The sequence below is a fragment of the Petaurus breviceps genome, unplaced genomic scaffold (assembly GCF_028583685.1).
Source record: "Petaurus breviceps papuanus isolate PSGF00001 unplaced genomic scaffold, PetGlider_PUasm1.0 90847, whole genome shotgun sequence".
NCBI classification, from domain to species: Eukaryota; Metazoa; Chordata; class Mammalia; order Diprotodontia; family Petauridae; genus Petaurus; species Petaurus breviceps.
In genome coordinates, this window is record NW_027187360.1 from 3,207,618 (window position 1) to 3,232,631 (window position 25,014).

At 43.7% G+C, this 25,014-nt stretch overlaps 2 protein-coding genes across 2 annotated transcripts in view; both read right to left on the bottom strand.

Moving 5' to 3' along the window:
• ZNFX1 (zinc finger NFX1-type containing 1) overlaps window positions 1–25,014 on the bottom strand; it is a 474,364-nt gene that overhangs the window by 144,902 nt on the left and 304,448 nt on the right. The gene's annotated exons all lie outside the window — the stretch shown is intronic.
• Window positions 1–25,014, bottom strand: part of KCNB1 (potassium voltage-gated channel subfamily B member 1) — a 124,693-nt gene that overhangs the window by 14,434 nt on the left and 85,245 nt on the right. The gene's annotated exons all lie outside the window — the stretch shown is intronic.

The window sequence follows — 25,014 nt, forward strand, 5'->3', positions numbered from 1 at the left end:
AAGGGCCCCCCAGCTCTGGCCAGCCTTCTCTGTTCCAAGGGCCCCCCTAGCTCTGGCCAGCCTTCTCTGTTCCAAGCTCCTCTCCCCCCTTTTCCCCCCAGCGCTGGTATTCTATAAGTTACTAAAATTACTTGTCACTTTGTGGAAACTTCTTGGGTAAATGACAAACCATACTTTTGCCAGCTGTCCATGGCTGCCTATCTGATAAGTAGAGCAATAGGGAATGTTGGCTTGAACCTTCTTTGGGCCCAGGTATAAATCTTGCTACCTTCCACTAGACTTCATTATAGTCAAACTGCTTTTCCCCCAACTCAACGCTCCATTTCCTGCCTCTGTGCATTTGTACAAACCCATGCCTTCGGTGCTCTTTCTCCTCATCTTTGCTTTTCACAGGCCTTATCTCTTTTCAAGGCTTCCATCTCAGCCACTTGCTGTCCAACATAACACTCCATCTTCTGCCTTCATGCCTTTTCAGTAACTGTCCCCCATGCCTGGAATTCTCTCCCTTCCCACTTTTGCCTCTTAAAATTCCTGGCTTCTGTTAAGACGTAGCTCAAATCCTGGCTTCTACAAGAAGGTCCACCCCCCTTTCCTGGTCTCTCCTCCCGGCTGTTAGAGCCTTTCCCTCTAAGGGCCCATAGACAATAGTAAAAGCAGGACTAAGTCTTCCTGGTTCTGAGGTCCAGTATCCACTAGGATTTTACCTCCTTGAGGGCAGGAACTGGTTTTGCCTTTGTATCCCTAGAGCATACTGACTGGAGCATAGCAAGCCCTTAATAAATGATTGTTGATTGAATGATTAATGAAGGCACCCCTGATTTTCTCAATCGTCAATTCTCTCTCCCTACCCAAGGGATTTTGCATTTACTCATTGATTTATCTGTAGGGATTGTATCTTTTTTTTTGTTGTGATTCCCCAGCGCTTAGCTCAGAGTAGATGCTTAATAAATGTTTGGTGAACTGAATTTGTTAGATTAAGAAATTTGTTGAATTGTTGGAAGGTTATTCGTTAGGAGTCCTGAGCTGAGAGGATCAGTTGCTGGGTATGGAGGCAGTTCTGCTTTGATTCTTGCTAAGTGTCTGAGGTTGGATGGCCTCTACGTGGCAGTGCCAGGCAGGCACATTCTGCTGACACCTAGCCCCAAGGCAAAGCTTCCAAGGGCAGCAATTGCAGCACCAGAGAGGTCATTAAGGGGAAAGACTGGGACCTCAATCCCACCTGCTAAATGTTGGCACTTATGGTCTAGTGCAGGATTTCTTAACCAGGGGTCCATAGCCTTATTTCTAAACTATTTTGTAATCCTTCAATATAATTGATTTCCTTTCTAAACTCATATATTTTAAAATGCATCTTAATTCATTAATCCTAATGCATTAAAACATTATTATGAGAAGGGGTCCATTGGTTTTACTAGACTCCCAAAGGGGTCCATGGCACAAAAAATAGTTAGGAACTCCTGATAGATAGAGTGTTAGTCTGGGAGTCAGGAAGAATTGAATTAAAATCCTCTAATACTTACTATTTGTGTGTCCCTGGGCAGTTTACTTGATTTTTATGTGACTAGGACTTACTGAGTAAATCCCAGGTTTTGATCTGGGTTCGTGGAGGGAATTTCCTATCCTGAGGTAATCAGTGATTCCCAATATGTAGACACTGAACCATCTACCTTGTGCCCACTGGAAGACCAGAAAGGCCTTTGTAGTACTGAGCCTGTGTCTGAGTGGAATGGGATAGTGGGAATGGTAGCCATACCATTTACTGCATATGTAACTTGGGGTGACATTACATCTTTGGGCCTCAGTTTCCTTCCCTGTAAAATGAGTGGTTTGTATTAGTGAGTCTTACTAGCTCTAAATTCTAGGATCTTTTGGTGTTGTAGTGATTAAGATCCCCTTCGGTAGTTGAATGTTGGTCATCCCTTAATGGGCTGAGGGCAGGGTAGGCTATGGGAGGGACTGTCAGGCTGCTTTTGGTGATTAATGTCCTTAAGTCCTTTCTCTGGCCACAGCCAGAGAGTGTCAGAGGCAAAGGGCTATCAGAGGATAAAAATAATGAAAAGCAAATATGAATGCCTTGGAGACAGGCAGTCACCTACTCCAGTGTAAAGGTGCCTGGGACATTCCCACCAAACTTGTGAGATTTTCCTTAATTGGGGCAATGGACTGGGAGTCAGGAATTAACTGGGGCTCTAGTCCTTCCTGCAGACAAACCACAGCCAGGGCACTGAGGAGTGTGTGGGACCTTGGACAAATAGAAATTGGACTAAATGATATCTCAGGACCCTTCTAGCCCTGACTTGTTGTTGTTGTCCTAAGGTCATTCCCAGTTCCCACGGTCTATGTTCTAATATTACTTCTATCTATGAAATGATAAATGTTGTCATTTAAGGTCCTTCCCGGCACTATGACCTAAGACTGCTTCCATCTTCCTAGTTCTGTCTAATACTGGGCAGAGCTTTGCTGTAAATATTTCATTTTTCATCTGAAACTTTGGCTAATGCTGAGACAAACCAGCTATCCCAAGCATCATTTTAGCTTATTAGTTAATCTCCAACATATGATCAGAAAGTTAGCATTTTAATGGCTTAGGAATAGATCTTTCTCTATAGCACACAGACACACAGAGACACACACACACACTCTCTGTATATAGATTGAGACCTATATCCTGCTCTGAGGCACAGATAGGAGTACAGGCTCTGCCCAGACTTGATTTGGGACTTCAAACAAGTCACTTTCTTACTCTAGGCTTCTATTTCCCTGTTGGTAAGGTAGGGAGGATAAGGCTCATCTTGCTTCCTTCTCAGGACTATTGTATGCATTGAGATAATGCCTAGGAGGGTTCTTTTCCAACCACTTCTCAATTTCCTCTTCTATAAAAAGGGATAATGACCCTCTAGCTGGAAATCTAGCAGAATTATTGTGACAAAGGGCTTTGCAAATGGCATAGTGCAATAGAAATACTTTATTATTGTTGTTGCTAACAACAAAATAAATTATTACTAAATATATTATTGCTAACGAGGATAGGGACTAGCCTTGTGATTTAATGGACATAGGAAGCTCCTGGATAAGGCTAGGTGGTGGATGGGTTATACGACTGGACTGGACGTCAGAATTTGAATCCTGCCTCAGATAGACACTCGCTAGCTGTGTGACCCTGGGTAAGTCTCTTTATTACTCAATTTCTTTAGCTATAAAACGAGGCTTATAATAGCACCTACCTCCCAGGGTTATTGTGAGGCTCAAATAAGATAATATTGTAAAGTGCTCTGCAAACCTTACTATGCTATAGAAATACTAAAAATCAGCACCTCATTTGCAAGGCATAGTCTTCTTTTTTTCTTTTTGAGGCAGTGGGGTTAAGTGACTTGCCCAGGGTCACACACACAATGCATAGTGGGTTTTTTGCCTTTTTTTTTTGGAGGGGGAAGGGAGAGCAAGTGGGGTTAAGTGACTTGCCCAAGGTCACATGGCTAGTTTTTGTGTTAAATGTCTGAGGTCAGATTTGAACTCAGGTCCTCCTGACTTCAGGGCCGGTGTTCTATTCACTGTGCCACCTAGCCCCCCCCAATGCATAGTCTTAAAGACTTTTTTTTAGAGAATGGAGGGATTAAATGCCTTGCCCAGGGTCAAACAACCAGTATGTATCAGAGGGAGGAATTTGAGCTCAGGTCTTCTGGGCTGCCTTTAATTATTTTATAAATAATGCTAGTAATAATTTTTCTTAATTCTGTTATTATTGCCGATGCTAGAATAATGATGTAAGGTATTTTCATCCTTAGCTGGCTAACACTGACATTAGGCACTTTCAGACTTTGAGGCACATCTGCTCTCTCTGAGGTTCTCCTTTCTGTTCAGTCTGTCTTGGGTAAAGGGTACAGCTGTTCCTGGCTTGTTGGCTATCTGTTGGCCCCAGGAGACATCACTCAACAAGGCTATGGAAGTCAGAGGCTATCAGCTCAGTTGTTGAGCCGGGTTCCACTTTATTAATATGTAAGAGGCCAATGGATATTAATTGCCTGGGAATACAAGAGAGTATCAGTCAGGAGCTTTGAGACCCTGCCATTTCCTTGAGGAGTTTGGAGCTGATAGGAAGAGATATGCTTTTGTTCTATGGCCAATGGGGAGCGCCCATCCTTATTCTTGGAGACATAAAGTGTAGCCTATGTCCAAGGGCCTAGGGATGAAGCTCTTCAAAACCCAGGGAGGAAGTCAGTGGAGGGAATCCTGAGTTCCCTCTGCAGCCTGGTCTCCAACTCTGGCTGTATGACCTGGGGCAAGTCATTTTCCCTTTCTATGTCTCACCTTTTCCATCTACTTTCTTCTCTGAAGGCAGTGCTGAACTTAAACTCTGAAGGAGCTGGGTTCAAATCCTGTTCCTAATACTCACTAGCTGTGGCTGTAGACACATCACTTAACCTCTCTGACTCTCAGTTTCTTCATCTGTAAAATGGGAATAATAATAATAATAATAGTCCCTACCTTACAAGGCTGTTGGGATAAATCTAGGAGCAACGATGGCAATGTATATAATGCACTTTGCTGATCTCAAAGCACTACATAAATGTTAGCCATTATTGCTATTATTATTCCCATGTTTTCTATAGAGGTCATGAAACCAAAAGAGGACATCTGGCAGTGGGGTCAGGCTCTATAAACTGATAATAATTCGTACATTGTAGGGTTTAGAATTGGAACGGATCTTCGAGGCCATGTAATCTAACTCCCCCTTTTTACAGACATGGAAAGTGAGTCCCAGGGAAGTTAATTAAGTTCAAGGACAAGATAGTAGTAAAAAACGAGCTGGAAATTTAATTCAAGCCTCCTAACTCCAAAGCTAGTGCTCTTTTCATTATATCAAGCTGCCTATGTACTGCTAGCCCATTTCTCACATGGAGACATTGAGGCAGGAAGGTGACTTGCCTATTACCACCTAGAAGTGGGCTCAGAAATTTGATTCAGACTCTCTTTGAAGCTGTGGTCCAAACTCAGCTAACTCAGGAAACGGCAAATGAAAATAGTAACAACCTCTTACATTTCCACAGACCTTTTGGGTTTACATACTATTTTTGTAGTGATTATTTTATTTGCTCCTGGCTAAACTTTACTTTTGCTCTAAGGAAGTTTATAGGTTTGACCTTGGGGTTTAGAGAGGGGAAATGACTTTTCTAAAGTCATACAGCCAGTTAATGGCAGAGTTGAGACTAGAACTCAGGTCTTCTGATCCCCCCATCTAAGGCTTGTTCAACTATACCACTTTCTACCATGCCATGTTTCTATTAGACCTGTATTTACTAAGATCTACTGGAAGGCCCTTTAACTCTCACAAGAGCTTGTCTCCTGGCTTTCTTCCCCTCTACAATGTTAAGAAGCACCTCTATTTCTTTTTAGGTAAACAAAATGGCGGCAGGTGAGTCCCAGCAGCGTGGGCCTCCATTGGTCTAGCTCTTTGGGACAATCTTTTGTCCTATAGACAAAGCTCCTCCCTGGGTGAGGTTGATGAGAGTGGAGCTTCTATGAGGACTTCTTTGTAAATGTACATGACAGGAATAGAAGAGGGGGTGTCTAGGGTGCCCTACTTAGTGGGCAAGTAACAATTCCTTGTTGATTGAGTGATCAATCATGATGTATGAGGTTTGATTGATGGAACTGGGGAAGTCTGGGCCTGGAATTAAAACCTAGCATCAGACATATACTAGTTGTGTGACCTTGGGCAAGTCACTTAACCTCTGCCTCATTTTCCACAACTGTAAAATGGGGCTAATGATAGTGCCTACTTCACAGAGTTGTAAGGATCAAATGAAGATAATTGTAAAGTACTTTGTAAAATGGAAAGCATTTTATTATTAGTATTGTTATTATCTTGAGGTGAGAGGAAGGCAAAATTTTATTGCTTTCAGCAGCCAACTAGGTAGGAAACAATGCTCTTCTACTGAAAAAGCCCAGTTCCTGGCTAAATTTCCAGCCCTATGCTGTTCCCCAGGGCTTGAGGTAGGCAGCCCTGTCCCAGGGTCAGATAAACTGTTCAGCCTGCATGTAACTTTGATGTTGGCTGTATGGTGAGGTTCCTGGCCTTGCATTTGATGGAAGAATCCCAAGAAGGATGGGTTGAACTCAACTACCTCCTAGCCTACAGTGGCCCCAGCTCCAACCGATTTCAAGTTCATTTACTAGTTTGTAGACCTCCCTAAACAAAAAATAATGTGTATGAAGCACAGAGGGCAGAGGGCTGTGTGGAGGGCCCTGGAACCAGGGAACAAGTTTCTTTTCTAGAGATAGCACATTCTGTTCCATATGTACACATAAAGACTCTGTTAGGGTTTCAGCTGAAGGGCGAGCTAGGTGTTGCAGTGGATAGAGCCATGGCCTTGGAATCAGGAAGACTCTTCATGAGTTCAAATCTGGCCTCAGACATTTACTGGTGTGATCCTAGGCAAGTCACTTAACCCTGTTTGCCTCAGTTTCTCATCTGTAAAATGAGTTGGAGAAGGAAATGACAACCCCAAAATGGGACCATGAAGGGTTGGACATGACTGAAACAACTCAACAACAGCAACAGGGGTTCAAATCTCTGAAGTGACTCTATATCTAGGGTTCAGTGAGATCTTGGTAGGACCCTGCCCTGTGCCCCTTTCCAATCCGGACTCAGCCATTCGTGAGGTACAAAGATCTACGCCATGCACTGTAATAGTCTCAAAGTTGAGATAAGATACGGTCCTTACCATCATAAAGCCCCAAAGCTAGTAGGGGGATATGAGATAAACCTAGATACCCATAACACAAAATACTGCATGATAAGTACTTCAGAGAGCTGCAAGACAAAGTGTGATAGAAGGGGATCTGGAGATCAGGAAAATATTTCTGGGAAAAGGTGTCACTTGAGTTGGGCTTTCGAGGATGTGTAAGAATTCCACAGGTGAAGGAGGAAAGGAAGACATGACAGGTACATGCATGGAAGAATATGAGCAAAGACCTGGAGGTGGGAAAGCAAGGGGCGGAGCTTGAGCGTTGGGGAGCCCTCCTAGGCCTGAGCATAGATGACATGGAGGGGCATCATAAAAAGCAAGGCTGAAAAGGGAACGAGAGGCAGGTGACTGTGAAAGGTCAATTGGGGTGGGGATGGGGAGAGTAAAGAACAGCAGCCCCTCTGTGCTGTGATCCCTCCTTTTATGTGTGTGTGTGTGTGTATGTGTGCGTGGTGGGGCCTGGCCAGACTAGGCCAGCGCCCTTCCTCCATTATGGGTGCAAGCCTCTCTTCACAGATGCTCCCCACCTAGCTGCTGCCTGACCTGCTGTTGTCTCTAGGCTTTAATTCTTTTTTTTTGCCTTTTGGAAGGCAATTAGGGTTAAGTGACTTGCCCAAGGTCACATGGCTAGTTTTTGTGATAAGTGTCTGAGGCTGCATTTGAACTCAGGTCCTCCTGACTCCAGGGCTGGTGCTCTATTCACTGTGCCACCTAGCCACCCCTAGACTTTAATTCTCTGTCACCAATTGTGAGTTCTAGAGGTAAGAGAGACTTTGAAAGATGATCTTGGAATCATAGACTTTTAGAGCTTGGACTTTAGAGATGATCTAGTCCATTCTCCTTATTTTACAGATGGGGAAACTGAGACCCAGGTAGGGGGGCCTTGTGAATACAGAGTCAGGCTTATAGCCCAGATTCCCTGGCATGTGCTATCACCTCTGTACCACCTCCCTTTGTCCAGTTTCTTCCACCTGTTGCCAGAATAATCCTGACAACTAGACAGATTAATCTGTCTAAAAGAGTCTTTTCATTGCATTGTCCTGCTCAAAAACCTTCCATGATTGTTTTGCCTCATGGTCACACCTTTACCCTGGCCTCCAAGGCTCTTCATCATCTTGCGCCACCCAGTCTCATGTCCTGCCAGTGCCCATTCTGAACCCTCTGATTCTCACTTTTCTCATTGCCCTGCTCATGATCAGACTCATTTCTGGCCCTGACTCTATCCCCCTGCCATGCTGTCCCCCTTCTGTTGTTCAGCCATTCAGTCCTGTCTTACTCTTTGTACCCTTTATGGTCACAGAGCATGCCAATACTGTCCATGGAGTTTTCTTGGCAAAGATCCTGGAGTGATTTGCCATTTCTTTCTCCAGTGGATTAAGGCAAAAAGAGGTTAAGTGACTTGCCCAGGGTCAAATAGCTAACAAGTGTCTGAGGCTGGATTTGAACTCAGATCTTCTTGACTCTAGGGTTCTACCCACTGAGCCATCTAGCTGCCTCTTTCAAATAGCACCCATCCTTGAATGTCCAACGTAAGCACCATCACCCCTTCCAAGAAATCTTCCATGATCATGCCCAGCCACATCCTGCTTTCTCTTCTCACATGACAATGGGCAGACTCGTTCCTTGCCCTGGCCCTAAACCCTCCCCCAATATGGTCTCCCTTTTCAAGAACTCATCTTTTAACATTCAACTTCAGCATCATTGCTGCTTCTAAGTTTTCCTTGCTCATGCCCAGCCCACATCCTTCTTTCTCTCCTCCAAGCTCCCATAGCCTTGGCTATGTACACACTCTATTGCCTGCTATCATTATTGAACTCTTTTCTAACAGTAACGGGAGGGACAGATTAGTTAAAACAAAGAATATTAAAAAATTTAAATATCAGAAGAAAAAAATTTTTATTGCTTAAAGGAAACCTTAGGTGTCATCTAGTTTGGAGATATCAAACTTTCAGCCTGCAAAATTCCCAAGTGCTGCTGGTGCCAGCTTAAAATGTAATTGGGAGGGGTGAGGGGCAGCTTCCTGGAGTCAGGAAGACCTGAGTTCAAATGTGACCTCAGACACTTGACTCTTATTAGCTGTGTGACCCTGGGCAAGTCATTCAACCCCAATTACCTTGCAAAAAAAATGTAATTGGAAATTTTTAATAAATAAAAATATAGTACAACACAGATAATATTAATTTGTGGTTTTCTAAGTCAACATACTGCCCACAGGGATCTCTTTTTATTTGAATTTGACATAACTGTTGGACTAAATTCTCATTTTACATATGAAGAAATCTAATCCAAAAAGCTGGGCCTTGAACCCTGGTCTTCTGACTTCAAATTCAGGCTTCTTTTCACTGGTGCCTTCCCGTGATTGAACTGAAGAGACATACATAGTCTGTTTTTCTAATAAGAGTGTAAACAATCCCCTTGAAGGCAGAATGTGGGTCTTCTCTTGGATTTCCTACCATGCCTGATATTGGGCTGGACTGGACACCCAGTAGATGCTCAGTGAAGGCCTATTGACTTGAATGCAGAATCGACGTGAATTGAAATGTGCTTTGATATATAGTAGGAGTTTACTCGAGCTCAGGTCCTACTGTACATCTCTTTAGTTGGCACCTCCCTTCCTAGCCCACTGATAGAGCTGTCTCCTCAGCCCTTCAGTCTCTGTCCCTCTGTTGCTCCTGGCCTGGGGCCATCTTGTTTCAGTTGAACTTGGGCAGCAGAGGGAAGACTGCAGCCCTAGTGGGGGAGCCCTCCTGGTGGGTGGGTTGACTCTTACATCTTCAATAAATAATAACCAAAGGCAACACCAGGAATCTTCCTGAGCTCTTCCACTTGCCTGTCTCAGCAGAGAGTAGAGAGAACTATCCACCACACTCCCGTGCTGGTGAGCCAGGCACAGGGGCTGTAGGGAAGCCAACTTTTTAATCATCATAATATAGAAAACACATCTGATTGCCAAACCAAAATTCTGGAAAAAACCTTCTTTTGACTGGACTTAGGATTTCATCATTATAGGGAGCTCTTGGAGAGGAACTCCTGCCAATACAGGTTAGTCTTTTCATCTCAGGCGGTCTCCTGCTGCATAGAGAGGTGGTGATTTGTCCAGGGTCACACAGCCAGTACACACGCTTAAACCTTTCTGACTCTAAGGGCAGCTCTCCATCCATCACATCAATCTGCCTTTGAGAGTATCAAAAGTTAAAAATCTGTGGGAAAGGTGAGATCAAAGCAGATCTGAAACAGATTCCCGAGTCCCAATCCTTCAGATCAAGGATTTTACAGCTGAATTCTGCCATTTGAATATGGCAGAATGTAATAGGCTGTTAAGTGGCAGAGTGGATAGTGCATTGGTCCTCCCTGTGTTCAAATCATTCCTCAGAATTACTGCGTGACCCTGGGCAAGTCATTTAACTTTTTCTTAGTCTGTTTCCTCATCTGTAAAATGGGAATGATTATAGCATCTACCTACCTTCCAGGGTTGTTGTGAGGACCAAATGAAGATAACATATGTAAAGCTCTTTGCAAGCCCTTATGTGGTTCATAAACGCTAGCTATTATTATGATTGTTCCTGTTATTGTTAGAATAGAAGAATTGGAAGGGGAGGGGTTCAAAACCATCTAGTCTATCTCATTTTATAAAGGGGTCTAGTGACTTAATAGTATCTGACACACAGTAGGCCCTTAATAAATGCCTATTAATAACAACTCATGTTTATACCACACTTGAAGGTTTACAAAGTTCTTTACAAATATTTAATTTTATCCTCACAACAACAGTAGGAGGTAGGTGCTATTATTACGCTCATTTTATAGATGAGGAAACTGAGGCAGACAGGGGTGAAATGACTTGTTACACAGCTAGTGAGTAGATGAGGTTAGATTTGAACTCAGGTCTTCTTGATTCCAGGTCAAGTGCTCTGTGTGACCAAGAACACACAACAGATAGTGGCAGAGTTGGCATTAAGGAGTCCAGGTCCCCTGACTCCCAGGCTAGATCTTTCTGTGATACTTTCTTTTGTGACTTTTCCTTCCTTTTTTCCCTCTCCCTCCAGACTGTTCTCCATGTTTCTTTTCAGTGAGTTTCACCTGGAAGTTGCACCCAGTGTGGGGACACACCAGAAGATGCCTGGGGCCTGGCACTCTGTCACCCGTGGGCCGCTTTGCCTTTAGTTCCTGTTGGCTGGTTTCTAATGTGGGGTGGGCACTCTTAGAATGGAGAGTGAGGAGAAAGGGGGATGGCAGGTGAGGGAGCCTGTTATCATGAGGAGACCCAGAGAAGAGATAATCCTGTTAGCAGAATTCAGAGCAGTTCATGGATTTCACAAAGGGATTTCTTTTGACAACATAAAGGAATTTCCTTGGTCAGTATCAATCCGGCACAAATTTAGTTTAGGAAATTTAGCATTTCCTCCACCTAGAAACATTTTAGCTTGGGCTTCCCTGGAGAAGCTACCTCTAAGCTTCCCAGGGTCATAGTACTAGTTAGAAAGAGATCTTAGCAGTCCCAGAATCACAGGATTGGAGAGCTGGAAAAGGCTTGAGGGGCCATCGAGCCTGATCCCTACATGAAGGGCAGGGATACTCTACTTGTATCTGACAAGTGGTTATCCTGCCTCTGCTGAAGACCCTTAAAGAAAAGGAAGTGCCCTCTCCCCCCCCCCCCCCCCCCGCCTGGAGGGAGCTCATTCCACTTTGGTTGTTGGTCAGTCATGTTTGACAATTTGTGACCCCATGGTCACACCATATTATACCGTCCATGGGGCTTTCTTGGCAAAGATACTAGAGTGCTTTGCCTTTTCCTTCTCTGGTAGATTAGGGCAGATAGAGGTTAAGTGACTTGCCCAAGGTCACACAGCTAGTAAATATCTGAGTCTAGATCTGAACTCAGATCTTCCTGACTCCAAGCCCAGAGCTCTATCCTCTTCATTCCACTTTGGGACAGCTCTAATTCTTCAGAAGTTTTTCTGACATTGAGTATCAATTGGTCCCTTTGCAACTGCTGCCCACCCATTGCTCCTGGTTCTGTTCTCTTGGTCCAGACAGGTGTCAGATTCCCTTTTCCACCCTAACAAATACTATCGTTTCTCCCCTGACTCTTCTCTTCTTCACATTTAACTTTCCCAGTTCCTTCGAGTGATCCCCATATGACATGGACCTCAGGCTCTTCCGCATCCTGTCTGACCTCCTCTGGACACTCTCTAGCTTATAAGTGTTCTTGCATATGTCCCTCACTCCAGGTGAGCCTTGATGAAGTAGGGTAAAGCAGGACCATCACCTCTATTCCCTCTAGGTTTCCTCATTTTATAGATGAGAGAAGTTAAGTAATGAGTCCAAGGTCACACAAGTAGAAATTAACGGAGCCAAGATTTGAACCCAGGCCCTCTGAATCCCAAAGCCAGCATTCCTTCAACTACACCACTCTGGGACTGAGGACTGGGTACCTCAGAGCCCATTTTATGGATGAGGAGACTGAGGCACAGAGGCATACCCAGATAGTAAGTGTGAGAGCCACGATTTGGACCTAACTCCTCTGACTGCTAATCAGTGCTCTTCCCACCTGTGCCACCTACTGTGCCACCTACTGCCAGTACCGTTGTCCTCATTTTGCAGATGAGGAAGCCGAGTCTCAGAGAGCCTGAAAAACTTTCCCACTAGTCACAAAACTAGTGAGCGGCAAGTTTATACAATATAAGTTACTCTGCAGCCATTTGGGGGCTCAGCATGGCCTGCTAAAGCTCCTGATCCTGGTTCAGCCGTTAGGCCGTGGCTTACACTCTATTTCCCCACCTCCCTTTCTGCTTCTGGCTAGAAAGGTCTCTTCGGGTAATTTCCTCTCCCTGTCCCTCCTACCATGGCCTCAGCCCAGGGGTGCTATTCCTTGGCCAGGCCAGCAAAGTGAAGGAGCGATGTGGAGGATGGAAAGCTTCGGAGTGGGCAGGTGTCAGATTTCATCCTATCAAAGACAGAGTTTGGAGTCCCTGGGCCCTAGGTAGCTACCTCTGACCAGGAAGCCTGAGCTGGCTAGGCTTCCTTGCCGCAGGCACTGTGTGACTTTGAGGCACACGAGTGTAACCCTGTGCTCTAGCCCCAGGCATGTGTGTCAGGGTCCCCCCTCTGTGTGGAGAGAGGGGCAGCTCTGGAACTTCTCAGTTTCATCCACAGACCCTTTCTTTACTGGTGAGAGCTGCAAGTTTCTAATCAGACTGATAATAATTTAATATCAGTTTAATTGCCCTTAATAAGAGCCAAGGCCTGAATTAATCAACCAGAAGAGCCTAGACCCAACAGCTTCCTTGTTCTCTGAGTAAACCTTTTAGTTAATACCTCTTCCCATGTCAACAACCCTGGATGGAGCTGACCTAAGGGCATTCTTCCTTCTTCCAAGGATGAGACCCTGAACCTGAAACACTTTTGAATAATGGAACTTTTTCTTAATATTTTGTGGACATGTACTATGTTATGGCATGTTAATGATACAGAAAACACAGATGTTCCAGGTCTTAAAATCAATTGACCCCTTGTCAACTCTCTTATCTTATTAAGAAAGTTCCTTTCTTGTAATCACAAATTTGGCCCTGAATTGGGATGGTTCTAAAATGTATTTAAGCTTTCTCATTCTTTTGTTCAGGCAGTCAGAAGTTTCCTTCTGGTTCCACGATCATGTGTCTGCTGGCTTTATGGAAATAAATAATATAAAAATATATATCACCTAGTCTGTTCATCTCCTTTTTAGGTTCACAGACTCTTGAGACTAGAGAATGTGAGATGTGTATGGAGCCTTACAATTTAGAGGGAGCTAGAAGGGATCTCAGAATACAGTGAACAGCATGTGAGAGCTGGGAAGGACTTTAGGACATAGAATGGGAGATCAGAAAGAACCCTTTTCATTATTCTGTTGTGTGACTCCATTTGGAGATTTCTTGGCAAAGACAATAGAGTGGTTTGCCATTTCCCTCTCCAGTTCATTTACCGGATGAGGAAAATGAGGCAAACAGGGTTAAAGGACTTGCCCAGGTTCATGTAGCTAGTAAGTGTCTGAGGTCGCATTTGAACTCAGGTCTTCCTAACTCCAGGCCCAGCACTCTATCCACTATGTCACCAAGTTGCCCTTTAAAGGGCCTTGGGACATACCAGATCAGAGCTGGAAGGGACCTTAGACATGCAATGTGAGAGCTGGAAGAGATGTTAGACTACAGACTTGGAAATATTTTAGAAGGGGAGGTAGTGCTGCCTAATGGCTATAGAAATGCCTTTGGAATCAAGAAGAATGAGGGTCAAGACTATCTGTGAGAGCCTGGGCAAGTCATGTAGCCTCTCTGTCAGCTTCTGTTTGTCCAGTTGTGAAATGGGGACAACAGGCAGCACCTGCCTCATGGTACTGTGTAAGGTTCAAATGGGACAATATGTGTAAACTGCTTTGTGAATCCTAAAGCTCTCTATAAATGCCAGCTGTTATTATTCCTGCATCAAGTAATGAGTGATCTCTACATTACCTTCTAACTTCAGATTCTGTAGTCCAATGGTTTGAACCAAAAGGGACTTTATCTGTGAATTCTTTCAACTTCTATTTTGCCCTCCAGTTCTAGAATATCAGGGCAATTTTCCTTGAGATTTTCTTGAAGGATGATTTCTAGGCTCTTTTTTTGATCACAGCTTCAAAAGGGACTTCAGAATGTGCAATGTTACAGCTGGAACGACCTTGGCCATCATTCCACCTCAGCTCCCTCACTTTACTTTGGAGGAAACTGAAGATGGGAAAAGGGAAGTGACTTGTGGTCCCACAGTAAGCTCATTGATGGAGCTGGCACTAAATGGTGGTCTCCTGAGGCCAAAGCCATGAGCCCTTTGCACTTTATGGTCTTTCAATCCAAGGCAAGAAGGATGTACCAAGATGAGTGAGAAGGATGTTTTCCCCCTGGCTCTGGCCTCCTTATGGGAGCCTGGATGACAAAGGGGCCTGGCCTGAAGGATCAACACCGGGTTTATTAACTTAAATCTGGGAGGGTGCAGGTTAGGGGAGAGTCATAGCTCCCATGGCACAAGCAATCCCAGGCAAGGTCAAGCTAAAGCCACCTGTGAGGGCAGATTAAGAGCAGACTCCTATCAGACCGAATTATGCCTAATTACAAGAGACAGCCATTTCCTTCTCCACTCACGCCAATATGTTTGGCTCAGGACAAGATACTCTCCCTAAGCTGGGAGGGGTTGTCCTACATAAGTCTAGGCTGGGGGCACAGAGGGTCCTGGCTCAGGGCCCTGCTCCTTCTTTTCCTTAGGGCATGGGCCTGTGGGATGGGGTTCCTTCTTATTTCCCCATTCTGGTTCCTCTAGGGGAATTTCTATCTCCTCCTAAGAGCATGGGCTGTGATAGGAAAGAATATTAATATTAAAATTTTGTATTGCTGTGGGGATGGAGATAGGCATGGGCACGGGGATGGGATCAGGCTGGTTGAAGCCAGCCCACCCCTCATATCTTCACTCCTGGATTCCTACAGTACCCCTCCTCTTTGGTTTTCTGTTCTCTAATTCCTGCTCTCCCCTTTATCCTGGGCACTTGGGCATCTTCACTGTCCTAAGAAGAGCTCCAAGTTGGATTTGTTTCTGTTCAGCTGCCTTCTGTGGTTCCTTATAACCTACCGGGTGAATTCAAAGCTGTTTTGCCTGACATTCAGAATCCTCTACAATCTGATGGGGAGACCCATTTCCAGCCTTGTATAAATCTCTCACCTACAAACAGACTGATCTGGCTCCTAAACATGTCATGTACCTTCTTACCCATGTATCTTTGCTTACACTGCTACCTTACCCTTAACCTATCCCATCAAAAATGTCCCCTGGCCTCTCCTCCCCACCTAATACAAACCTGCCCATTCATCAAAGCCCAATTTATGTCCTATTCCAGTTAGTAAGCTGCATCTGACAACCCAGCTCCTATTTCGCTCCCCCTCCTCTAAGCTTGCACAGAGTACTGACTGTATCCTCATAGTATACACTCACTGAGATTGGTAGGAACCTTTTTCTGTATGAGTTTCATGTCTCTAGTTAGACTGAAAACCCCCTGAGGGCAGGGATTACATCCTGTCATTATCCCCTCCACATGTCTAGCATAGGACCCGGCACATCCTAGCTGCTCAAGAAATGCTTTTCAATCAATCATTTAGCATTTATTAAGCACCTACTATGTGTCAGACACTAGAATAGGCAATGGGAATACAAAAATAAAAAAAATGACAGTCCTTACTTTCTTTTTCTTTTCTTTTTTTTTTTTTTTAAAGCAGTTGGGGTTAAGTAACTTGCTCAAGGTTACACGGCCAGTTATTTCTGGGTGTGGTGCTAAGTATCAAAGCCCGGATTCTATCCCAGGTTATCCCGACTTTGGGGCCAGTGCTCTTACTCACTGTGCCACCTGGTCGCCCCTAAAGTCCTTACTTTCAATGATCTTATGTTCTTCGGGAAAGACAATTTTTACATATATGAATGCATATGGAAAAAAATATAAAACGAATGCAAAGTGGGAGAGGGAGGGGAGGGCAACGGTAGCTGGGGGATTGAGAAAGGTTTCATTCAGAAGGTAATACTTGGGCTTGATCCAATGTTGTATCCTTGCCCGAATCCCATATTTCTCCTCCCTTTCTGGCTAAACTCCTTGAGAAGGCTGCCTATGATAGGTGTCTCTACTTCTCTCCCTCTCTTCTTAATTCTCTGCATTTTGGCTTCTGACCCCATCATTCAACTGAACCTGCTCTCTCCAAAGGTACCAGTGATATCTTAATTGCCAAATCTAAAACCTTTTCTTAACCCTGTTGGACTCTCTGTGTCTTTTGATATTGTGGATGACCCTCTTTTCTTATCTTTTATCTAGGTTTTGTGATATAGCTCTCTCCTGATTCACTTCCTGTTTCTCTGACTTCTCCTTTCCACTTTCCTTTGGTGGCTCTTTTCCCAGGTCAAGACCACTAATTGTAGGTGTCCCCTATTGGCTATGTCCCGAGTCCTATTCTCTTCTCCCCTTTTATATTATTTTGCCTGATGATGTCATCAGTTCCTATAGATTCAATGATCATCTCTAAGCAGATGAATTTCAGATCCATATATCTGGATTTAATTTGAATGACTTAAAGCTTTAATCTCTCTGAATTCCAGTCTTATATCACTGCTTATTGGACATCTCAATCTGAATGCTCTATAGTCTTCTTAAACTCAACATGTTGAGTTCACACAGTTAATCATGTTTTCCCTTAAACATTCCCCTCTCCTGAATACCACCATCTTCCTAGTCTAGGCTTGAAATCTAGGTGCCATCTTCAACTCTTCACTCAAACTCACCCCACATGTTCAAAGTGTTTCCAAGTCTTGCTGTTTTGGTCTCTCAACATCTGCTGCTATCCTGGTTACAGGCCCTCATCACCTCTTCCCTAGACATTTCATTGCAATAAGCTGCTGGTTGCTCTGCCCACCTCAAATCTCTCCTCACTCTAATCCATCCTCCATTAAGCTATCAAAGTGATTTTCCTAAATTCCTAGGTCTGACCAAATCATTCCCCTATTTAATAATTTCTAGTGGCTCCCTATTATCTCCATGATCAAATATGAAATCCTCTGTTTGACTTTTAAAGCCCTTTGTAACCTGGATCCTTCTAATCTTTCCAGTTTTCTTATACTTTACTCAAAAGGGCATTGCCTCAGACAAACGGAGGACTGGGGAAGACCTTAATTTAGAAAGGCCAAGGTCTTCCACTGCATCCCAGGCCATCACCAGTCCTCTTGACTTCTGTCTTGCCACTGGACCCTGATGACTTTGGAGGAGAAAGTGAGGCTGATGACTTTGCCACAGCTCTTAAATCCAATTCACTCCCAAGTCAAGACATCACTCTCATGATATCATTGGTTTTCTTTGAGAACGAAGAATGAACAACAACTTTACTGGCCTCTACGTATTCTACAATCCAGTGACACTGACCTTCTTCCTGTTCCTTGAAGAAGACTCAGCATCTCCTGATTGTGTCTTTTTATTGACTGTCCCCAAGTCTGGGATTTTCCTGCCTCCCCTTCTTGCTCCTGGTGCCTTCCCTCAGAGATTACCTTCTATATATTCTGTATAACCTGTTTCCATATGAAAATGACACCCAAGAAGCTCTCCAAAATTCATCTGCTCAAGCAGGACTTTAAAATGTATGCATAGCAAGCACTTAATAAATACTTGTTGATTGATTAACTAAAAATGGAAGTGGAGATTTCTATTTAGTGATTATAGGAAGAAGTATCAGCAGCCAGGTGTTTCAGTGGATATAGTGCTGGGTCTCAAGTCAGGAAGACCTGAGTTCAAATCCAGCCTCATACTTACTAGCTATGTGACCCTGGGCAAGTCATTTAACCCTGTTTGCCTTAGTCTCCTCATCTGTGAAATGATCTGGAGAAGTGATAGCAAACCACGCCAGTATCCTTGCCATGGAAACCCCAAATGGGGTCACGAAGAGTCAGACATGGCTGACAAACGACTGAACAACAACAAAAGCAGCACTGAGACCCTGTTATTCCTTGTGTTGCCCTCTCTCCCCTCCACGATCTGAGAGTGCTGACAGGTCGCTTTGTTATCTGTCCTCAGACCTGAACACTGCTGTCGATGTAAATATGACCAGCTTCTGAATCATTAAAAGGTTACCAAAATCAAAACAACAGCAACAAAGCTAGCAAGTGATACCAGATTTGAACTTGGGTCTTCCTGCCTCTAGGCCCAGTGCTCTATCCACTGTGCTGTCCAGCTGTCCATGTGCTGTGACCAGGGGTATGTCAAGAGGCTTGTACCCTCGTTCTGGACATTTGCTTCTATTCCTGTAGTCTAAGATTGTCTCACATCTTTTTTGGCTACTGTACTTAAACTCATGTTGAGCTCAAGGTCTACTAAAACTCTCAAATAATTTTCTTTTAAAGGTTTCATTGATGTATTTTATCTTAAGGTCACAATAATTTCTGCTTAGATTTGTTCCTCTTTTTGCTTCTTTCTCCTCTTTTTTTCTTCTTCTTTATGGTCCTTAGAGCTTATTTAGTCCAACTCACTCATTTTACAAGAGAGGAAACTGAGACCCAGGGAGGGAGAAGTCATTTGCCTAAAATCACACAGTGAGTTACAGAACCAGGACTAGAATCTAGTCCAGTGTTTTTTACTCTCTAATATTGCCTCCCCTTGTTGAACTGAAAATGAGCAGTCAATAAAACCAAGAAGATTAAATATCCCTACTCTCCCTAGGTTTTGATGCAACTGGTTAAATAATAGACCTAGGAAAGTCAGAGTTTGTGAAGGGGAAGATTGACATGTCCTTAATTACAGACTGGCTAGTGGGTGGCTTGCTAATACTAGGTTTTTCAATAAATTCCGTGTTTTTAAAGTCCTGCTTGAATGGATAAATTTTGGAGATCTTGGAAATCTTTTTTTTTCATATGGAAACAGATTTAACAGCTTTTTAAACCTGAGCAGAGAAACCCACATTTCACCTGATAGCTCTGGTCTTAAGGTCTCAAGGTCAGTTCATTTCATCCCTGTGGTCCCTGGTATACTTGGTCTTGATAAGTCAGAAAGCGTTTGCCTCTCCCATCTCTGGAGGAGACAGTGAGGCTGACAAGGGCAGATCTGCCTCACTTATAGCCAACTCATAAGCAAGTCAAGACATCACCCTCAAAATGTCATTCGCTCTATCTGAGAAAAAAGGAAGGCGAAAAACAACAAACGCCCAGAAGCTATGCCTGTATTACAGCTAATGTCCACAAACCAGTAGATCAAGTCTGTGGTGACAACTCTGTCCTCCAATTATTTAACTGAGGGCTGCTGTTCTCATCACACACTGTTAGCGGATCGTGTCAGTGCCGACTGAGGCTGACACCCAGATCATTTGTCCTTGTGTTTACTCTTTTTGTTTCCTACGTTAATTGCTACTTAATTGCAATTACAGGGAAGAAAACATAAACATCACCAACCTTTGGATGTGCTAAGAATCCCTAATAAGGATTAATAAATAAGCAAATAAATCATTAGGTTGGGAATAGAAATGTCAAGGCAGACATAATCTCTTCATTTGCTGATTGCTGATGGAGATTAGCTGGTATTGGTTGGGTGGCAGCTATAATATATTTGTAATAAATTTTCAGTGCAGAGAGGGCGCATGACATAACAGATAGCCTTAGAGTTAGGAAGACCTGATTTCAGTTCTTTTTCTCTAACTCATATGGCCAGTGTGACCACAGCAAATTACTCAACCCTTCAGTGCCATAGGGAACTTTTGAAAACCATAAACTGTAGCAGTTATACATTGGTATAGTATATATCTATTTATATATCTATGAGCACATGTTATATATATGCCCATGTGTATATGTGTGTATACATATATCCAAACCCATGATTTCATCCATGTAGGAAGTTCTCCTATAAGAAAAAGTGCATTGCAACTCAAAATCTTGCGGAAATGAATGATGTAAACCAGAAGTTAATAAAGCATTTGATAAAAAAATAAAATAATAAAAATACAATAAAAAAGAAAGAAAAAGTACTTACGTACACATACACACATACATATACATACACATATATATGTACACATACATATATAGTTCTCCCCTTTATCCACTGAATAGTTCAGTCATCTCAGTTTGGGCTCATGGTCCAAATTTATCATCCCACAGTTCCCTGGGGACATGTAGATTCTAGATGCTGAGTTAGTGGGGAGAGGACCAGGCTTTCATTAGCATGGTGGGAAGAGGAAAAAGGGTCTCATCTATAAAATGAATGATTTGGTCTAAATTATCTCAAGGAGCCCTTTCAGCTCTGACATTCTCCATTCCATGTTCTAAGGTCTATTGCACCACTATCATTTGACTTTCTGCGTTTTTAAGGTCTTTAGCCAACTCTAAATTCTGTAATTCATTGTAGAAAGACGGGCATGCGTGTGTGTCTGTGTGGGTGGCCTGTGACGGTTTTAGCTGGGAAGCAGAAGAAGCCGCCCCAACGAGGCAGAATGTAGCTTCTTGTTCTGGATTGGGACTTTGAGGGGGAGAAGTCTCTGGCGGGCTTTTGCTGCATCATTTCTGGGAGATATCAGGTGATGTCTTTGAGGGTATCATCCCCTTGCCTCTTCCTGCTGGTGTTGTACCCAGGGGATGGCACAGTAGGTTGGGGAATGTGGTTAAGAAAATAACAACCATATAGAAATGTACTTATATAAAAACACATGTTTATACAAATAAATATAAATGTAAGCTATTATTATGTAGGCTTCACAGTTTACAAAGTACTTTCACATCTGAGAAAGAGATGCAGTCTGCAGTACTGGATTAGCCTTATAGCCCTCATTTTGATACACGCTGGCTGTGGGACCCTGGGCAAGTCATTTAAACTCAGTTACTCAAATAGAAATATAACCTTGCAGGATACAAATTTACTTAGAAAACTACAAATTAACGTTATGTGTATTGTATTGCATTTTTTGTTTATCTTGCGAAACATTTCCTGTTTACATTTTAACCTGATTCCTACTGCACTCAGGAGTTGGCTGGCCACTAGAGGAGGGCTGGCCTTCCTGAGTTTGATACTTCTAGGCAGCCCTGTAAGTGGTAGAGCTATCCACCTGCATTGGTGGAGGGCATTTCCTCACTGAGGAATACCTTATACTAATGAAATCACAGGTGTAGGTTTTGCCCCTAACCCTTCATGTTAGTCATAGCTTATTTGATTCCCACAGTAGCCCTGTGGGGTAGTTGAAATAAATGTTATCCTCATTTTACAGATGGGGAAATAGGCTCTGAGAGGTAGAATATCTTATTATCCAACATTATACAGTTTGTTCTTGTTCAGTTGTGTCTGACTGTGACTCCATTTGGGGTTTTCTTGGCAAAGACACTGGAGTGATTGGCCATTTCTTTCTCCAGTTCATTTTCCAGATGAGGAAACTGAGGCAAACAGGGTTAAGTGACTTGCCCAGGGACACACAGTTAGTAAGTATCTGAGGCCAGATTTGAATTTGGGAAGATGAGTCTTCCTGACTCTAGGCCCAGCACTCTATCCTCTGTGCCACCTAGCTGCCTGTAATCATATAGGTAGTAAGTGGAATAATCAGAATTCAAAACCAGGTCTCCTGAATCTCAGGCCAAGGTATTTTCCCCTATAGCACCTGACCTTTAATCTTTATAAATGTTAGACAGGGGGCCTTATAGATCATGCCTCAGCTTAGCTCACAAGCCACCTTAAAGTTCTGTCTGTATGAGGTCTTTCTTGATTCTTCCAGCTGGTAGGATCTTCCCTCTCAAATTACCAATTATTTATTTTGTATAAATCCTGTATATACTTTTACAGGATATCCCAAAAGTCCTAGGGAAGCTTAAAGTTTTAGTAGTTTAAAATTGCCCTAAGGCTTTTGGGACACTGTATATATGCCCACATGGTCTCCCTCAGTAGAGTGTAAGCTCCTTGAGGGCAGGGACCTTCATTTTTGTTTTTGTGCTTGGTTCACAGTAGGTACTTAGCAAGTACTCACGACTGACTCCTCTCCTCCACGTCCCCATCTCCTACCTCCCACCTCTATCCTAACCCAGTATCCCCGTGCACTTTAATGGTTAGCTCCCTCTTATGTGTGACCACCTCCTCCCATATGCACAATGGAGTCCAAAGGACATCACTGTCTTCTCCCCCCACCCTTACAGAAATATCATCGTCTTGGTCCTCCATGATGTCTTTACTCACGGGTGAACTGGATCTAAGTAGGCAGAGCTGCATAGAGTCGTCAACCTCACTCTTTCTTCCAGAGTCATTGAGGTTCAGTGGCAAGGCAAAAGTCAAGATGACTGGCAGTAGCCTGGGATGCAGGAGATGGGCTTGGCTCTAAGGGCTCCACAGTGCCTGCCTCAGCCGACTTTATGGCTGTTGGAGCAAATTGTTTTCATGCCCCCATGCAGATGGCAGAAGTCTCCACATGCTTGGGGTAGACATCCTCCTAACTCACTGATGGGTCTGAGGCCTATTGTTTACCCTCAATCTAGTTTAGCACATTGGCCAAGGTGATTCACCAAGGTGTGGCCACTGTGCTTGTGAAGGCTTCTTGGAGCCCCAGGTGAGAGCTGGGTGATGGTGGGTGAGCAGCCCTGAAAAGGGCTCAGCAAGCCCTCACACCTCCTGAACACCCCAGATACCCCAATCACAAAACCCCTTGGAAAGGATTCAGTCACATTTTGTTTCAATATAAAGAAAAACTTCCTGATAGTCAGAGCTAGCCAACAGTAGAATGAGCTACCCCAAGAGGCAGACAGCTCCCTGTCCCTGGAAGAATTACAGAAACACAGAGCCTTAAAAACCTTCAGTCCTTAGTGGGCAGTTCACTTAGCAGCTCCTTAGTCATGGCCTTGTGACAGACCAGAGCTCAGGTTGTGAGCTAATACTTCAGATGTTCCTATTTTGCCTATCCTTGTTTGTTTTTTTTTTTATTTTTTTTTTGGGGGGGGTTAAGTGACTTGTCCAAGGTCACACGGCTAGTTTTTGTGTTAAGTGTCTAAGGCCGGATTTGAACTCAGGTCCTTCTGATTCCAGGGCCAGTGCTCTATTGACTGCGCCACCCGGCTGCCCTGATATTTTGCCTATCCTACAAGAACGTGAGCTTGGAGCAGCTCGGTGGTGCAGTAGGATGGAATACTGGCTCTGGAGTCTCAGGACCTAAATTTAAATCCAGCTTCAGAAACTTGAAACTTACTAGCTGGGTGACCCTGGGCAAGTCACTTAATTCCAATTGTCTCAAAAAAAAAAAAAGAATTTGAGCTCTCTGCTAACAAGGATCCTACCTCATATTTTTGTTTCCCTCTCATCACCACTGAACAGAACTGGGCATAGGCTACTTAAGAGGCTTAAGGATCTGATCTGGTTTGAAGTTGGGTTGAAGGGTGGGTTTGTCTTATCCTATTTAATCACATCCCTTATTTATCTTTGTGAATGTTTTGGGACTTTAGTTAGCCATGAAGAAGAACTTCCTGATAAGGAAGAATTTAGGGGGGGATATAATCTCAGGCTTCGGGTACACGAAGATGGGCCAGACTTACTCTGTTTGGCTGCAAAGGGCAGAACCAGAAGCAAGAGGTAGAGGTTACAGGGAGGCAGATTTGCTTCTACTATGAAAAAGAACTGAGCTAACTCACAGGACAGTGAAGAATATTGGGATCTTTGAGCCTGCCTATTCTGACTGTACCTGATAGAGACATACCTGACCACCTGACAAGGCCAGCCTCTGCTTCCTGCAAGGGCTGCTAGAGAGGGAATTCCTGCAGAGTGTGTGTGTGTGTGTGTGTGTGTGTGTGTGTGTGTGTGTGTGTGACTGCATGCACATATGTAACAGTGGTGGTGGCAAGGGTGCATTAGATGATTTCCAAAATCCTTTCTATCGTAAAGATTCCATGCTTTGTGATCTAAGGTTCCTCATAGACCTGAAGTCCTGCTCTTCCAGTGCAGAGCCTATAGTCCAACCCCTTCATTTTTATAAATGGGGAAGCTGAGATCTGGAAAGTTGAAATGACTTGCTTGGAGTCACACATCAACCTGGTTACCTAGGTCGGTCACTTCAGAGTCAGTCTTGACTTTCTTCTCATTTACCTCACCCCAAAATCTCATCAATTGCCAAGCCTTATTGATTCCTCTCTCAGATCTCTAGCATTCAGCCCTTTCATTTCACTGGAACTGCCAAACTCCCAGTTCAGGCCCTCATTTACCTCTCACCTGGAATATTACAATCATCTTCTAATAGGTCTCCCTACTTCTTTCCCTTATCTAATCTATTCTCTTGCAAAAATAATCCTCCTATCCCACTGGCTTGACTTGCTAAAAAAACCAAAACCTCTTCAAGTGGTTCCCTGGTGGCTCCGCCCTCCACAAGATGGCATTTTGGGGCTCCCACCACTTCGGCCCAAGGGCTTCCGCCATATTGGTGCAATCTGAACTACCACAACTCTGTTTCACATTGGCCTCCTTCATGCATTCTGTGTTCCAGCCAACCTGGATTACCATTATTCCCTGAACTTGGCATTCTGCTCCTCATCTCTTGCCTTTATGCACTTGCCCTGGCAGGGCCTCCATGGCTGGGATGTATTCCTTGATCTCCCAGGTCTCAGCACTCCCTCCTTTTCAAATGACCTTTTCTTTTTACTTATTTTTGTACATGTTATATTCCTTCATCCCACTCTACTGCCTTCAAAGTAGAGTGTAATCTCATTTAGGGCAGGGACAATTTCATTTTTGCTTTGTTAT